We start from the raw sequence: 18,895 nt of genomic DNA, 5'->3' as shown, positions 1-18,895 counted from the left end.
TCACCTGGTGTTGTCATGGAGAAGGCTCTCTGAGGTTCCATTGATACCTGAGGCTTGGTCAGCTGTGCTAGGAGTGAAACAGGCCGTCTCTGGACACGAAAGCCTGTGTTTATCCAGGTTTCCATTTTATTCACTCAGTATCTACCTATTTGGCACGCACGCTCTGCAGGAGACTGAGACCAGCCTGCCCTAAAATATACACAGTGTGGATGCGGTAGGGGACAGACATAAAAAGTTAGCACGTGCCTCCCGGCAAGTGTTTTCTAGCTATACAAGCACATCACCGCTGTGGAAGCAGAGTGGGAACACTGCTCAGGAGTGAATGGGGTGGCTATAAGGAAATGCTGCTCTAAAGAAGCAACATTCGACTTGGATTTGATGTTCATATGGGAAAACTTCAGGGAACTACACTGAAAAGGCATGAAAGTATGAAACAGCATGATTTACACAGTTTAGAATTTAGAGCTCTTTCTATCACTCTTTCCTCACCTTCGGGTGATGCACTTTGATGGCAAACCTAAGTCTTCCTGATCCCTGTCTGCGTAAGGGGCAAATACAGACTTGTGTCTCAGTTCTCTACTACTGTATAACAGACTAACACTCATTTAGCAGTTTAACACAACACCCATTTATTATCTCATAGTTTCCACTGGTCTGGAGTTTGCACCCTCTGCTTGGTCTCACCGGGTTGAAGTCAGGTGTTGAGCAGAGATACGATCTCAGCTGGAGCTTGGGGATCTTCTAAAACTTTTAAGGTAGTTTGAAGAATTCAGTTCCCTTCATTTTGTAGGGCTGCAGTCTCCTTTTTCTTGCTGACTGTGGGCAGTACCCCTCTCAGCTCCTAGAAGTACTCTTAGCCTAGAAATACTCTTAGTCACAACATGGAAATTTACTTCTTCAAAGCCAGGAAGAGAGGTAGGAGGCTGGGTGTGTGGGAACAGGCTACATAAAGCCTGTGAGGACTTTGCCTTTTCCTCTGAGAATGGACCTGAAGCTGTCCCTGGCTTTGGTCAAAGTGTTGGGGCCAGCCTAGCCATAAGAACAGTTACTCTGAGTGCTATGTTGAGCATATGCTGATGAGGAGGGAGGAGTAGAATTAGGGAGCTTGTTTGGGAGGCTACTGTAATGATTCAGAACAGAGTTATATTAGCCTGATGGGCTATAGGTATGCTGAGACAGAGTCCCATTATGGACATGGTTTGCAGTCACTGTCAATACGATTTGATGGTGATCTGGAGGTAGGGGCTGAAAAAGGAGTTAAGGGTGACACCAAGATATTTGGCTTGAGGACCTAGATGAGGAGCATTTCTCCACAAAAGGAGCAGGTTTTCAGAGAAAGTTTAAAAGTTCGATGTTTCCTGTATTACTTATGAGATGCCTTTTACACTGATGATTTTAAAGCCAACAACCTCTGTCCTTCACCTGTACTGTCTACCTCTGTTCTACTCAGCCTCCTCCTGTCTTGCTTAGTTTTGGTGCTAAGATATCAAGATATGTGAAGATGATCCATGGTTGGCTTTGCTGTTTCCCTCTGTTCATATGGGATCTACATCTATGGGCTAAAACTATGGACTGAAAATATGCAGGTAGAAAATTGCACCTAGGAAAGTGTAGGCTTCTTCCCCTTGTCATTATTACCTAAACAGTAAAGTATCACAGCTATTGACATAAAATTACAATGTATTTGTACTAAGGTAACTTAGAGATAATTTAGAATGTATGAACAGGCATGTGAAGGTTATACAGAAATACCATGCCATTTTGTATAAAGAACTTGAGCATCTTCAGACTCTGGTATCTGTGGGAGTCCTGGAACCCTGAATACCAGGGGATGACTACAATCACTTTTGCTTTATTTGCATATTTCTCCCTCTCTTCTGTTACATCCTGTAGGGCCAGAGATATAGCTCAGCAGCACAGTGCCTTGTTTGGCAAGAACAAGGTCCTGAATTTGATTTCTGGTACGCCCCTCTCAAAAAAAAAAAGAAAAAAGAAAAAACCCGAACTATTACATCCTCTAAGTGGTATCTTGTCCGGGGATCAGTGCTGGACCCACTTTCTCATTCTGAGTTCTCTGGATGACCTCATTCATCCTCTTGACTAAATCTGTTTCATTGCTGACGACTCTTTCTTGTATATCCATAGACTTCTGTGTTTCATTAAATTACTGTGTCTCTATCCACCACCTTTCCCAACCTTTTTATATCAGTCTTTTGTATATACAGAAACAGTGTCACTACTTATCCATATATGCAAGCTAAAAACCTAGAGGAATCCTTGATTTTCTCTATCACACGTCATGCCCAGATGGTAAACAGCTTACTTCATTTCCATCTCTGAAATACATCTGAAATTTGCCTGTCTTCTTCTTTCTTGCTCTACTGTGAACACTTTGGTCCAAATATATGGGGTTTGGCATAGATTTCTGAAATTGCCTTCCACCTAGTCTTTCTGCTTCTACTCTTGGTCCCCTTCCAGCTGTTCTCCACAGGAAAACGACAGTGAAACTTTAAAAGTTAAAGTCAGATCCGTCACCCCTGTGGATTTCTGTTGGCCCCTGACCCTTCATGCCATGACCTATAAGGATCCACATCTCGTGCATGGCCCGGCCTCCTTATTGTGACCCATCTGACCCAGCCTCACTGCAGCCTTCAGTCGCCCCGGGGTTGTGTCCCTTGGTTATACCTGTGTCTTTTTCCTAAGTCTTTCACACAGATTGCTGCTCCCACTCTACAGAGATGTAGCTGTATCCTTTTGTTCAGATCTGAGTTTTCAAAGATACCCACTTAAAGAGGCTCTCCTGCCTGCTTTATCTGTGTACCCTCCACTCTCTGCTTAAAATTGGTTTTTTTTGTTTTTTTTTTTTTTGTTTTTTTTTTTTGGTTTTGGTTTTTCTCCGGTACCGGGAACCAAACTCACGACCTTGCACTTGCCAGGCAGGCGCTTTGCCACTGAGCTAAATCCCCAGCCCCTCTCTGCTTAAAATTAATGCTCGTTTACTTGCTTATTGTCTGTCTCCCCATTGGAATATAAGTGCTGTCTCTCCTCTGTGTGTGTCTGTCTCTGTGTCTTTGTCTGTCTCTCTGTCTCTCTCTGTCTCTCTGTCTCTCTGTCTCTCTGTCTCTCTCTCTCTCTGGTACTAGAGATTGAACCCAGGGCTTTGCACTGAGCTACATGGCAGGCACTCAGTAAATATTTGAAGAATGAATATGTAACATCAAGGAAAAAAACTGTTAGTGCATGCTGGCCAAAAGCAGAGCAAAAACACAAGGTAAATGCATTAAATAGTGACCTGTTTGAGGTTATACAAAGAAAACAGCATGTGCGTTGATGGCAAGGACAACTGCCTTTGTGTCAAGGCCACACTATTTACTAGCTGAGCGTGATCTTGGCAACTTCCCTGAGGCTTATTTTTCTCATATACGAAAAGAGGCTTCCAGACCACTTTCTCATGTGCAGTTGGTGGGAATTGTGAGTAACTGAGGTACAGGCCTGCTTCCTCTATGTGGATTAGCAACAGCACATTTTAAATCTTTAAAGGTTTGTACCAGTCTTATTTTGGACTGCATTTGGTTAGCAATACAGGTTAGCTATGCTTCAGTACATGTGAGGTGCTCATCTTCAGCGGTACTCACAGGGCTGTGCATTGATCCTGAGGACATAGCTCAGTAGCTGCTGTTGTTATTTTATCCCCCAGAAACAAGAAAAGCCATCCTGGAGCCATTGCTATGGCTGGGGACTCTTGGCTCTGCCAGCTGATAATCATGTTGAGGTAAATGAGTCACACCAGAAAAAGTGCTCTACTTTTCAGAACATTAACAGCCTCAGAGATCAGCGGTCCTAAGTGCCACCTATTTATTTCCCCCACACTCTAGGCCATCACCTACGTAGCACTGTGATAACACTCTGTGATAAACCATTAAGATAAAAATTTATAAATATTATCGTTGAATGGTTCCAAATAAGTTTAAACTGATATCACAAACATAAAAATACCAAAAAGATTTTTTATAACACTGACTTTTGAACTCCCAATTTGTAAAATTTCAAAATAAAGAAAACCCAGATTATTTTCTTATTAAGTGTCAAGTGAAGGGGTCCTTTGTAGGGTAGCCTCCTTGAAGAGGCAAGGAAGTCCCAAAGAGCCTCCATTTGACCAACTTTCGGCCTTGGTTAAGGGAGCTGCAGTACCTCCACTGTGCCACGGAGTGGCAGTGGTTGCTTCCCACTGGAGGTCAGAGGAAGGGAGAGTGTGCCTGGAAACGCAGTCCTGGAGCCTCACTTGTTTCTGGCTGGTCTTTCTGCAGTTGGAGGAAGGAGTAGGGCTGACTCTGACTCAGATATCTCAATTAAAATCTGTTTCGAGATAAATCCCATTGGGGTGGAAGTGATGAGAATATTCGTGTACAGGCTGCCTTTGGGTGGAATGGGGCCTTCAGTTTAGCCCAAGTCCTTTGGGCTTAGCTTGAGCCCACCCTAAATTTAGATCCTTCAAAGAGTTCCTGGATGATTTTCCATTTTGTATGTTGAGTAATTGTGTGGCTAGAATAAGAAGTAGTCTTTTTCTTGGAGGGGAGAAAGGCAGGGAAGATGAAAATAATGACTGATTTCGTTTGTGGTTGAGAGTGCCTATGTACAGATGTCCAGAAGGCCAGGAGGTGTGCGTAACACAGGAGAGCTGTCTGGGAGAAAGGAGAGATTTTTCAAGTCACCCCAGGTTAGTGGTGCCTGGTGTGATAGGAATGGATGGTGTTGCCCTATGCAATAAGAAAAGCACAGGACCTAAGAGCAAAGAATCTGCAAGGAAATGGGGAAATTGAGAAGAAAGGAAAACTAGATATGCAGCATAAAGAAAACCAGGAAAGAGTGTTTTGTGAAGGGGCAGTGGTCACAATTGTCACAATGGGAGAGGATGGTCACGTGAAATAAGGGCACATGAAGTATTTGCTAGGGTAGCAACACAGAAGTTATTGGGAGCATCGAACAGAGCAAACTCTGTGGAGTGGTAGAGCCAAAAGCATACTGCAGTGGATTGAGGGATAATGTGAAGGAAAGAAAGATGCAGCTGAAAAGTATCTTCCCAGATTGTCAGGCTGGGGCTGATGGGGGTAACAGCTACGGAAGGATTAGAGAAGATGATGTGCATCTGAAGAACGCTTTTGTTAGGGTCATCGTTTTAGGATATGACAGATTGGAACTTGTTTAAATATTGTTGCCAAGAGCCAATAGAGAGGAAAAGCTAAAGATACAGGAAGGAGAGCAGGCCCCTGAGGAGGGCAAGCGGAGAAGAACCGGAGCCCAGGTGGAGGCCTGGGGAGAAGACAGCAGCAGAGCTGTGGCAGGAGGCGGAAACATTTGGAGATACTGGCTTCAGGCATTTGAGACACTCAGTACTGTTTCTAGCTGCCTCTTCATTAAAATAAGAATATAAAAATGCAATATAGCAATTCTCCAAGGCCTTTTAATTTTATTTGGGGAGGGGGCAAGTGATACATCTCATACACCTCTACCATATACTTGATAGTTTACAATTTTAGATGACACTGGTTTTAACTTTTTATCAATATCATCTAACTACTACTTACTAATTATAAGCTTTTTATATTTACATTTATAATTACTCAGCATCTTATAACATAAATTCAAAGTTAAAAGACCCAAAGGAGTCATCTTTGTCTATTTTCTGTTTTAAGAGAAATAAATGTTTTAGCAAGGCATAAACCTAGAACAAAACTGGAAAATAATCCTGTTTTTTAGGTTTTTTTAATTTAAAAATTAAAAACTGACAAAACAACAATGAAGACAAAATCAAAACAACACAAAAACTACAAAAGTGATACATGACCTCAAAACAAAATGATAGGAATTTACAGTGGTTGCTACATTACATATTGTTATTTTCAACCAAGTTGCTCAGTCTACCAGACATAAGAATGTGAGTGATCAAAGACAGTAACACATTAAAAAAAAGAAAAGAAAATAATCTTAATGGGCTATTGGTGAATTTTGTGTGATCATTTTATGTATCTTCTCAATAGTGTAATATAAAAACTTAATAACTCCTACTATGTACACAAAAATCAAGAAATCTGAATTTCCTCAAAAAAAAGTTTATTGAGAATCACAAATTTCAAGGAGGTAGGCTTAAGAATAGTTAACAGTGCCTATTGCATTTTAGCTAATAGGCAGAAATTGTTATCATTCTTAATAAGGATTGCCCTTGAATAATGTAAATTTTGAATCATATGAGATCTTTAGTTCATCCCTTAAATAAAATATGACTATCTTAAAATGTGAAAGAGAGACACAGAAAATCCGCTCAACTACTAAAATGAGGTTTACTATGTACAACTGCTAACTGCTATACCAGTTTTCTGACTCAAGAAATCATTATGAGATATTCACTTCTTATTCATTGGATCTTAAGCCAGTCTGAATGCCATCTTTTCATGGAACCCAACAGAACCCAGATGTATTAGTTGGTGTCCTCTGAGAAACAGAATCAGTAGGCTGTTTATATATAGGAAAGCAGAGATCTACTTTAAGGAACTGGCTTACATAATTGTGGCTGGCAGGTTGAAAATTTTCAGGGCACGCCTATAGGCTAAAGACAAAAGGAAAAGTTGATAATCTTGAGACTGAAAAGTCTGGAGGTAGAATTTCTTCCTCTTCAGAGAAACTTAGTATTTTTTTATCCCTTCTACTGATTAGATAAGCCACCCGCATTATGAAGACAGGGAGGGAGAGCTCTTTGGGGCCTCTCTTGCCATCACATTGGTTTCAACCTATCCATTTTGGAAAGGACGCAAACACTCAATGCATAGCACAGCTGGTGTTTGTCTGTGGATTCAAAGCCTGGGCTCGACCCAGAGTTTTTGTCTTCTCTTCCACTCAACACATCTTACTGTGTCTTAAGACAATCATAGATACAGATTCAGGTAGAGCTGGACTTAGACCAAAGTGTGAAATGGGTGTTTTTAAGGATGACCTTCACTCCTCAGCTCCCTGTAGCTTTTTTTTTTTAAAGAGGAATAAAGGGATTTATTAAACAGAATTTTAAAAGTGCACACTGAAAGAAATAGTGTGGGCTCTCAAGAGAAAAAGAGGTGTCTTGTGGCCTTGAACTGGGTATGTTCAGGAGGATTGGAGGACATTCCTAAGAGGGGCTAGCTAGGGTTTACCCATTGGTGGACTGTGCTAAAATGCAAGCCATTTGTATGTGTTTGAAGCTAAAATTTGCCCCTTTTCTTCCCTTGCCTGTTGCAGCTGAGCACCACCAAGTCTCCACCACCACTGTCTCCCACCGCAGCTGGTGGTAGGTGCCACTGAGCTATGGCAGCCTCAGCATATTCTGCTGTAGTGGGAGCATTGAGTTGGAAAGGCAGCAGGAAATCCTCTCCAAGCGTACTGTGGTCTGAACATCTGTATTCCCTCAAGTTAGTATGCTGATGCCCATCTCTAATATAGTAGTATGAAGAAGTGATGACTTTCAGAGATGATTAGGTCTGGATGGCTCCAGAGTGAGATTAGTACCCTCATAAAAGAGGCTTTTGGAAGCTGGTTTTCCCCTTTCATCATGTGAAGGCACATAGAAGGCATCATCTCTGAGAAAAGCATCTCCAGATGAAAATGTGCTGACACATTGATCTTGGACTTTCCAGCCTCTAGTACTATGAGAAACAAATTTTGATTGTTTATAAATTATCTAGTATATGAGTCCATTTTACATTGCTATAACCAAATACCTGAGGCAAGATAGATTTATAAAGGCAAGGAGTTTAGGTAGCTCACTGTTCTGGAGGTTCAAGGAACTGCACTGGCATAGGCTTAGCTCTTGGAAGGGCTTTCTTAGCTGTGTCACAGAATGTTGGGAAAACATCTGTGAAGATGAGATCACATCACTAAATGAGAAGCCAGAGAGAGAGACAGAGAGAGACAGAGACAAAGACAGAGACAGAGAGACAGAGACAGAGAGACAGAGAGAGAGAGGGAGAGAGTGAGCAAGCACAACTGGGTCCCTCAGTCTCTTCTGAAGTTATGACCTCAGTTGACCAAAGGATGTCCCACTAGACTCTACCTCTTGAGAAGGTCCCCTTCTACCATCACCACTCAGGACCAAGCTCCCAACCCATGAATCCTTAAGAAATAAACAACATCCAAACCATAGCACCAAGTCTATGGTATTTTGTTACCACAGCCCGAGTGGTATCTTGATGTCCTTAAACTCCAGTGAGATTTTCTAGAAACGTAATATTGTTCCTAGCCACTTTCTAGCTTTTGCCCTTCCTACCCTTCATGGGATTCACAAGGGAGATTGCACAGGGTGACAAATCTAAGCACTGGGCATTTAAAAAAAATCTCTAGGGCATTACTTCTCCCTACCTCCAGGTCGGCAGACCCCAGATTACTTTTTCCTTTAGTGTGAGCTTTGCGCAGGAGGTTTCTCAGTTCCTCATGTTTTCAACTTTGTTAGGTATCCTCCCAGTCATATCTGTACAAAGCCCAGATAGTTAAGCTAGGACTCTACTTCATGTCCCCTGAGACCTGCTGTCTGGAAAAAGAGTGAGAAACAAGACATGTGCTGAGTCCCAGGGAAGCCACCATGGACAATAACTGACGAAGGGATCACGCAATGTAGGAAGTGGAATAACAGTAATTTCACAGTAATATCACAAATTTTATGTGATATTTTATGGTTTGCAAAAATACTTTTCCTATATCTGTCTCATTTGATATAAAAGGATTTAAAAAGTTTAAAGTTACCTACTGTTGTTTGAGCTGCACAAGTTAGTTGGAAGCCAGCTTTGTTAGGTCTGAGTGCATCTCTCCAAGAATAACTGTCTTCTATTCCCATAAACTTGTATAATCCTGTGATATTTAGCTGAGAAACTAATGATCCTACGAGTTGTGGTAAACCACATGCAGATTTGGGTGGATGGTATTTCAGGGACATGGAGCTTCAGGAAGCAAATGTTCGAACAAACTGCCCCCTTGGAACAAATTGATATAAATACCTTGGGCACCACAGTTCATAAAGAAAGTTACTGAAGCAGGCTGGAAGGATTTAGCATGCAGTACAGTTTGGCATGCAATAAAACTGAGTGTGCACTTTTGATGACTGGTGTGCCATGTGGTTTTAGTAGAGAAAGGAGTATGTGGTGTGGTGGGGGTGGGGATGGGAGTGGTTTGTATAGTGAACAGGAGGAGCAATGAGGCAGAAAGTCCAGGGGTTCTAGTTTGTCTCAGTCCAGCCCAACAGCACTGTGTCTACTCATGCGAAGTTTCACTTCACAATGCAAAAATGGAGAGAAGCCATGCAGTCTACCCCATAGGGTTAGTATGGCAGCCAGATCAAATTATGTATATGAAGATGTTTGGGAAAATATGAAATATCACACAATACAAATACAGAGCATCGGGTCTGGGGATTTAGCTCAGCGGCATAGCGCCTGCCTGGCAAGCACAAGGTCGTGAGTTCGATTCCCGGTACCGGAAAAAAACCAAAACCAAAAACAAATACAGAGCATCATTCTGATGGTGATTGTGTCTTTCCTTCTATCACATTTGTTTCCAGTTGTAAATAGCTTCAGAGTTGGGAAATGGTCCTATCTTTCCTTTATATGTTCCTGTTCCTTGTGTCCTTCTAAGGTTGGCCTGGGGAAACTACTCCCAATAGGCAGATTTTAAGCTTTAGAAGAATCAGTTTTCTTCTTGGCCTTATTAAGTGCTCTACTGCCTGTGGAGTTACCTTAGAAGTCAGGAATGTGAAACCATAGTAAGGATGGGTGCTTTCTGAAGCCTAAGAAAATGACTTTTCCTTATTCAGACTTGCTTGATTCCAATTCTTGCCTCTGTGACTTTATAAATACTACATTTTTCCATGAAAGAGATTATAGGAAGAAGTTTAATATCCCGAAAAGTAATCCGATGCCCAGCCAAGAGTGAAGCACATTTGTGTGAACACACCTGATGGCAGTGGGAGGAGCGTGTGCAGATGAGTTGGAAAGCTCGCTCCCAGTGGCGTGAGAACAGACTGTCCACTTGCTGGCATCTCTGGCTGTGTAGACGTCCTTGAACCAAACCTCTATTAAAATATCATCTAATACATTTCTACTTTTATTTACACAAGTAATTTTCACGGGCCTACTATTGCCAGAGACATAGACCTTGATGTGTTTCAAAACAAGTAAACATGGATCTAATGTGTTTACATAGGGTTTTCAGAAAATGAGTAGGAATGAGGCATTATCTTTTTTAACCTTTTATTGAAGGTGGAGCTGTGACCAGAGGAAATGAGCAGCTCTGCAGTAAAATGAGGGCTGGAGCAGAATTAGACTACTTTCCATGCCCAGCAGCATTTTCCATTGGTATTTCAGGGCAGACGTATGTGATAAGAGTGACAAAACACAAGAAAGACCAAGGACAGTGGCTTTGTTTTCACTCAGTGCTTCATTCCAATGAGGTGGGCCAGCCAGAGGGTGCGACACAAACTGATAGCAGGGAACAGGAGGGCCCATCCTTCACCTCCTGTTATGACTTGAAACCTACCTGGAGGAAGCTGAAGACCACGTGGGAGAAAGGGACATAAGAATGCTCGTGCTCCATGCCCAGATGGAAGCCGAGCACCCCGCGGGAGGGTCACACGGTCGCCCCCGAAAGAGTTCTAGCAGGGCAGAGCATTGGCCCCAGAGAAGGTATCACAGGTCATTTGTACTTGAGTTGGGCTTCCTTGGAGATGTAGATTGCAGGGGTTCAGGTTCAGGCAGGAGGAAATGAAAAAAGCGTACTGTTTCAATCCAGATGTGTGGACTGCAGGATGGCTATGGAGTGGAGATGGCTGGCACGTCTGGACACATTTAAGGCTGTTACCAAATTACTCCACTTGGGAACTTCTGGGGACAGAAGCACAAGGCCTGGGTTACTCATGGCCCTAAGTTCACCCAAGGAAACTCCTGTGTCCCGTAGTCTTTCTGCCCCTTTTGCCTGCAAAGTGTCCTTTAGCACCTCTCCTTACAGACTAGAAAGATGCCCCAACTAGGGTGCCCCCAGTGGCAGCAGTGGCCGTAGTACTGGATACAAGGCTGTGTTGGGTATTACTTTCTGTGTTGGGAAAAGATGTGTGTAGATGGCAGCAACGTGCATACTGCAACATGGGACCACAGAGGGTGGCGGCAGGTGTTTCCTCACCACTCAGTGTGACGGCCATTACTCAGCACGTGCCAAACGATCTATGAGATGGATCTTCCTCTGGGAGCAGCCCCTCTTCCAGGGGTTGTTCACTTGGACTTGTTTGATTAAAAGCCCCTCGAGGGTCAGACACAGACCTTCTATTGCACTTCAGGTCAGTACCAAGTAGTGGTTGTTCTTCATGTAGTGGGAAAAGAAGCTTTCTACCGGCTTTTGATTTAACCAAGACAGAGCAGTACTTAACCAGGAACTGAAATGACCGTGCAATTGGCCCTTCCAGGAAGGAGCTCATGGGACAGCTACTCGTTTCCCTCAGTACCGTGGCCAAGCTTTTGTTTTTTTGCAAAAGGCAAAGATTACAGCTGAGGGGACAGCTAGTCTAGGCCGTTGGCCTGCCCTGCAGAGGCCCAGGGGACCTTTTTCATGCCATCTTTCTGGTACAACTACTCAGCAGGCCTGTGTCAACACGCTCTGCACAGTTTGGATAAAATGTGAATGACTAACGTTTTCCTTCTAGGCAGCAGGCATGGATGAGCCTTCTGGGAAGAATTCCTTTGCTGCAGACTACTGAGGATGCCTGTCTCCTGAACGGAGCCTAGGGGGTCTTGTTTGTCTCTTACTCCTTCCCCTTTTTTGTCCTTGCTAATGATGGGAGGGACCATTTGCTGAGTTTGTCTGGACTCTAAATAGTCCTTGGTCACTGAAGTGTATGAAAACATGGCATCAACACAGGTGCTATTGTCTGAAAAGGTTATTCTGACAGTAAATAATACATTCTGCTATGTTAGAAGGTTTGGATTTTGTTTTTTGCATGTGTGGTCAGTGAGTAGAAATTTTGGCAGTTGGCTCTCATTAAATAGGTCTATATACAGCACACTGGAGCCTAGTAAGCATCTCTGGCTTTTTTTTTAACAGGCAGAGTTTTGGCACCTGTAGATCTGGGCCATGGACAGGGAAGATGTGCCTGCAGGGAGAGGTGTTCAACTCACTCCCAGCTTGCTAGATCCAAGGCTTTGACAGGCAGAAGTACCAGTAGCTATGCAGCACCTTCCTGCAGCCTGCCTACCCACTCAGGCCTTCTCCTGACCCTGCCTCAGTGTGTCCACACTCCAGGCAGGGCAGGGCACATCACCTCCCTCACCCTCAGTGAGAGCGCTGAGGAGTGTGTGCATGTGATTACCAGCCTCTCTCTATTCCAGCGTAGGGGATGAGAGGCAGCCAGCAGACAGTCCCAATGTTCTACCAGGCAGCAACAGCACTGCTCTGATGGAGAAGCAGGGAGAATGAGCGTCTCTTGGGTTTTGAGTTTTGCTCTCACTAGCCCATTCCTCATATCTGGGACCAGATGTATCAGCAGAGCTCATTCAGGAGAGGAGGGAAATTGCAAGTAAGCAGGTAGGTGGGTGAGTCCCAGGTCCTTGACATGGAGCTGCAGTGGATGAGAGATGCCCATGAGACACCTGCCTTTGTGCCCTTTGGTTCTCTGCACACCCTCAAATGCTACTCTGTCAGCCTTTTGTTTATAGGACAGAGCTTGCCACGCAGATCAGCTTTTTACTTATATCATGGCCAGTACATGTCCTGATGAGCTTTTGATAATCAATACTGTAGAGCCAAGAATTTGTTTCATCCTAACAACCCAGTATCAAAACTCTAGAATCTGGGGGAGAGTATATCAAAGCTTTTTGTTTTGTTTTGTTTTGTTCTGTTTTCTTTGTACCAGGAATTGAACCCAGGACCTTGTACTTGCCAGGCAGGTACTTGTACCACTGAGCTATATCCCTGGTCCTCATCAAAGCTTACCAGACTTCAAAATTTGTTTAAAATGGATAATTGAGATGTAAGGAAAAGGATAAAAAGCACTCTTTATCATACCTTGTGAAAGAAAATACAGACTTGTATAACAGTGTTCTAGGAAAAGGGAACTAATTTTTTTGTCTCTATTATGTGATACAAAATATATTATTATTTTGTCTCCACAAATGCTATGTGCATGATTCCACTTCATAACGAAAAGTTGAGGCTTAGAGAGGATGAACAACTCATATAGATGAACAGCTAAAGGGCGTGGGATCTAGATTTGAATGGTGCGTGTTGAACTCTAGAATCAGGTTGATGCCCTCACACCGTGGACCTCTGGGCTAGATAGTTTTCTGTTGCAGGAGCTGCAGTCTTTGACAGTCCAGTCGACTTTCCCAGCTGAGACAACCAAAAATACCTCCAAATATTTTCAAGTCTCCCCTGCAGGTCAAAACCACTTTCTGTTTAGAATCATTGCTCTGAGGCCTTTGTTTTTGCAACTTCACATTCAGAAGGAAATTTGGTGGTATTCTTAAGGACACTATGGATTTTTCCTATTCTAAAAGTAATAAAAACCATTGTGAATCATTTAGGGAAAAAATAAAGTTTGTTGATACTTTACCACCTACAAGTGCCCACTTTTAACATTCAGTTCTGTTTTATTCCTGTCTCTTTTTCTGTGCATTTATATGCAGTTTTTTTGTTTGTTTCTCATTATAAAAATGTAGTTTCAAAAATCATACTATGAATATTTTTATGTAGATTTTATACTTAGTATTATAGTGAGACCCTTTTCCTATATCATAACAAATTAATGTGATTAGTTTTAGTAACTGCATTATATCCTATTATATGTGTATGCAACAGTTTACCGAAGTAGTCCTCAAATGTTGGACATTTGGAATTTTTCCAGTTAACTCCCATCATAAACTTTGCTTTAATGGACATATCTGCACATGAACATTCATGTAGAGTCATGATACATTGTTAGGCCATTTGTTTCTACAAAACATAATTGGGTCTAGACTTTGCATATGGGATTTTCAGCTCCATTTATTGTCAGATTTGTCTTTGTAAATGTTGAACTAACTTGGTTTTTCTCTTATTTATTTCATGGGCATTGTGTGTGTGTGTGTGTGTGTGTGTGTGTGTGTGTGTGTGTATGTATTTTTTGAGACAAGTTCTCGCTATGCTGTTCAGGCTGGTCTTGAGCTCACTTTGTGACCGAGGCTGGTCTCGAACTCACAATGATCCTGCTGCCTCAGCCTCCCGAGTACTGAGATTAGAGGCAGGCACCACCACGCCTGTTATTCTGTTATGGGCATCTTGTCTTACCTGTCATCATGAATATTATCTTTTAAAAGCTTTTAGTTTGATAGGCAAACATGATATTGTTTTAACTTATATCTATTTGATTACTAACAAAACTGAACATCTTGCTGCCTATTATATGGCTAGTTGCTTTTTTTATTCTCTTAAATATTTGTTAACATGATGCATAATTTCTCAACTTTATTGTGTCAAACTACTCTCCAATGTTCTACTTTGCATTTTTACATGAACTTAGAACTGAAGTTTTTGAGATTTTGTTTTGTTTTGTTTCTTTGTTTGTTTTAGCAGCAGTAGAGGGAGACTTGGAGGAAGACTTGGGAATAGAGATGGAGAGAATGTTCTTTGCATGAATTAGAGAACCTGAACAAAACTAACTGGGCCTTGACGTTGAAAATGGAGGGGAGATTGGCTTGTTTGAGAGGCCCATGGTGAGCAAGAGAGGGGCTAGTGTAGAAGAGGGATCTGGTCAGGGCCTTCCTGTGATGGCCACCAGGTGGTACCATCGTCCCAGGATGGTTTTCTTTCTCTGCTGTGGGAGGGCTAAAAGAGACTATTAATTAATAAGTGGTTATTACCTGAATAAAAGATTCATTTGTCCCTAGGAGCCCAAATGCCATTAACACACACACACGACATTGACTGACTGGGTGTCTGTATTTAACCTGCCAAGCATCATGAGTTGCGATGGCGCACCTGTGTATATATGTAGAGGAGGGAAGGGAAGGTCAGGGCTTTTCAGAAAAAAATTATCCAGGATCGCTTTATTGTGATATGATTTACCCACTGCAGAATTCACCCATTTAAAATATGCTGTTTCATGGGTTTTAGTATATTCACATCACAATTGTCAATTTTAAAATATTTTTATCACCTTGAAAAGAAAACCTATTTTCTTACTACCCCTCACACCCCAAACTCTTTACAGCTCCTCTTTACTGCAAACTTTACCCAAACTCTTTACTGCAACCTTTACTGCTCCTCTCAGTCCCCCTTTGCCCAGACCCTGGCAACCACTGATCTACTTTTTGTATCTGTGGACTTGCTTGCTCTGTATATTTTATGTACATGTAATCATATAATAGGTGGCCAGAAGCATCAGGGTAGTTAAACAGAGTGATTATTTCGAGGGAGCTAGCGTTTTCAGGCTATTAGGACAGAACTATCTGTTTATAACTGTGCTTTACCTACTTGGTAGATCATCAGAATTACTTTTAATACTTTTAACATGAAGGATTCCTGACCCCTAGTCTCTCCAGAAATTAAAATTTGGTACTTCTGCGCATTTAAGGCTGCTTCACATTTTATATTTGCAACATGCTTGGTGATTCAAAAGACTGCCCCGCTGTGACGAGTGGGAGTCAAGTGGCGGAGGGCGGGAGAGCTGGTTTTGAATGCAGGCAGGAGGAGAGAGTGGGCTTTTCCTGCCCACGAGTCGTACCAGCTACAGCTCCAAACCCAGCGCTTCTTGTGCAGGCTGCAATGCTGCTTCATGTCAGACTGTCATCTTTGACTCGGCGTGACAGCAGTGCATACTTGAAAGCCATCAAGCGCAGTGACGTCAGTTTTATTTACTACTCAGCTGGCAAGTATCTCAGTGTGGTATAGCAGCAAGAATACTTCATCTGCAGCTCACCAGACTGTTCCACTGACTAACTCCCGGGGCTGTGGTGAGCATGCAGTGACAGTGAACGTGAGCTAAGACGCTGCACACATCGGTGTTTTAGAGACAAAGGCAAGATGAGATGTTAAAAGAGTAACTTGTTCACTTGCCTCACTTCACGCTAAGTCGAGGCCACAGGAATATCTTTGCTAAAGGTCATATATTAGCTGTCATTAAAGCAGACAGCGATGGGGCAGGACTCACAACTGCTGCCTCCCCTCTTCTCAGTGTATCTTACTTTACTGTCTTTGGGGATCTGGGGAACCTAAATATCTAATCACTTTTCATTTCCAGAAATGAGGAGACCCAGGCCTCATTTGTCCATAGTAGCAGAGATAATTGACTTATATTTGCTTTAGATGAGTAGGAGTTAACATAATGAAAGTTAAAGAATCCAAGATGGCATTCACATATGGCTGTGAATAACAACACACAGCAAATCTGAGTTTGATAAGATGTAGAACTCATGCAGTTAGAAAACTCTTTAAGGAAGTTGATATAAACTTACAAATACAAAATCCGGATGCAGATCTTGGAAGTGGACTGTGCAAAGGAGGGGCCTTCATTTACTTCGTGTTAAGTCTACCTCCAGGAATCACAACGAGGACATCTGTGGTCATGTGGGTTCATGTGGATAAATAATACCAGTCCTGCTGAGAACCAGTCAGTCATCTGACTGTCACCGAATGGAAACCATTTCATCAACAGATTTGTACTGAGCACCTGTTTTATATCAGGTATACAAAGGAAATTGAGGGTTCAGAAAGCTGCATCTAGCTCAGGAGATGCGGCAGAAACCTGATAAAGACTGATACCAGCTTCCTTGTCTGTGGTCTGGGAACTGCTGAGGGAGGCCAGCCTGTTTGTGTCTCCAATTTTGGGCTCAGAGAACCCTCCTGTCTGTTCTTTTTTTTTTTTTTTTTTTTTTGGTTTTTCTCTGGTACCGGGAACCGAACTCACGACCTTGCACTTGCCAGGCAGGCGCTTTGCCGCTGAGCTAAATCCCCAGCCCCTCTCCTGTCTGTTCTTTTTCCTCTGCCTGTCTAACGGGAGGTGGAAGTGACATAGGTAAAACCCTTTTGGGGTTTAGAAGACAAACTTTTCAAAGTTTATATGACATTTTTTGTGATTGTATTAAATAAAGTTCTTTAAGTCTCAAACTATTGCCTTGAAATGAATGAAAAGTGTGTTAATATATCAGGGTCACTTCTCCCTAAAGAGAACCTAATGCTACTAAAACAGTAAGAGAAGCACAGGTATCCTGAATAATATATGTCTGTTGTGGGGAAAGTTATTTCCACTCTGGTAAAACAGCACCTTCATCCAGCTCTGTTTGTATAATCCCATTAACATGAGGTCCCTTTTTAAAGTCTAGTTTCTGCCACTTTCTAAAAGATATAACATGGAGACAGAGATAAATCAAGGCTCCAAAGAGGAACTGGTTTGAAAGGGTTTTTGTTATGTTTGCTGTATTTCATTTTTTATCGTTATATTTAGATTTATTGAATTGTTGTGAAGAGGGAAGTCAAAGCTGTGCTGTATAAGTCCCTTTAAATAAAACCACGCGCTATTCTCCTCGAGTCAGAATCTCTCTTTCCATCGCTGGGATGAATGAGCCGTGTCTCTGTATCATCCTAGACTCACTGTTTTTTGTGGCAGTTTTACTGTCATTCGGAAATGAGCCTTCCTGAAACCTTAAAGCACCTAAAGGCATTAAAACCCTATGGAGTTTACTGCAGCTCCTTGAAGTGCAGGGCCGAGGGTCCCAGAGCCCACAGTTGGAGGAGGGTTGTTTCTGATGTCATAACCAATCCCATCACTTGAGTGCCCCTCCCTGTTTTGAATCATGGATTTCAAACATCCTCAGAAGCTCTTCTCTGATAATTTAAAAACTTAACAAATCAATCCTAAGAAAAAATAAGCAAATATGCAGAAGAGCAGTAGAGTATTTAGGGCATGGTTTTAATTAAAATTTGTAAGTTTCCTTTTTCAAAATCCTGTATCTATTAAATATGCATTCATTAAATATGAAGAAACAGACTTCTAGCAGGAAAGTAATAAAGGCCATTACCATTAGAAATTTTGAATCTTCTGAAAAAATAAATTGATCTTCTTTTTCCCAAGTTTTACTTCTTACCACCACAAGGAAATTAAATCAAAGCTATAGTTTTAAAATACTCAACATGCGTACATAGCAATGTATATTATAACACGTAAATGCATGCTCTGTTTATCCTCCATAGAATGGTGGACCTGCTTGTGGTTATGGAGCTTCTAGTTAAGGGACTAGAGAGGAAACTCATGCCAGAAGATTGGGACCCTCCAGGTGCTTGGCTTCTGCGCATTTACCTGTGACTCTCCAGATATTCAGGCCACTTACCACCATTTCTTTTCAGCGGGCCTTGGCTATTTCTCTGTTCATTGACACTCAAATCGAAGGGGAAAAAAAGGAACATTTATTAAGTGCTATGCTTGTACCATTTAATCTTGTCCGTGAAGTATTGTTGTTGTCCCAACTTTGCGGAGAAGGAAACTAATATTTAAACATGTAAGGTAACATGTTCGGGATTACCTAAGTTTTAAGTTGTGTAATGAAATGTTCATACGTTTTAACATGATGACCACAGCTAACATTTATTAAACACTTAATATTTTCCTGAATTTATGCAAATAGCCTTACAAAGACTATTTTATTGTATGTTATCTTCATGCCAACTCCTTAAGGACAATATTATTAGTGCCCTCATTGTACAAATGTGGTCATATAGCCATATGATGGCACCAAGATTCAAACTCAGGCAGCTGGACTGCAAGGGCTGTACTTTGGGTCATAAAGATTAAGTTCCTGTGTACCCAGCATGGTTGTCATCAGCCCCATGTGGCTACTAAGTGCTTGAATTATGGCTAACTGAATTG

General features: G+C 42.0%; 1 protein-coding gene across 2 annotated transcripts in view; it reads left to right on the top strand.

Annotated features, from left to right (window-relative positions):
- Scg5 (secretogranin V) overlaps nucleotides 1–18,895 on the top strand; it is a 46,658-nt gene that overhangs the window by 2,839 nt on the left and 24,924 nt on the right. The window lies entirely within an intron of this gene.

Source organism: Chinchilla lanigera, unplaced genomic scaffold (assembly GCF_000276665.1).
Source record: "Chinchilla lanigera isolate Chin_1 unplaced genomic scaffold, ChiLan1.0 scaffold00015, whole genome shotgun sequence".
Taxonomy (NCBI): Eukaryota; Metazoa; Chordata; class Mammalia; order Rodentia; family Chinchillidae; genus Chinchilla; species Chinchilla lanigera.
Note: the sequence above shows the minus strand (reverse complement) of the source record. Positions and strands in the feature narration are given on the sequence as shown.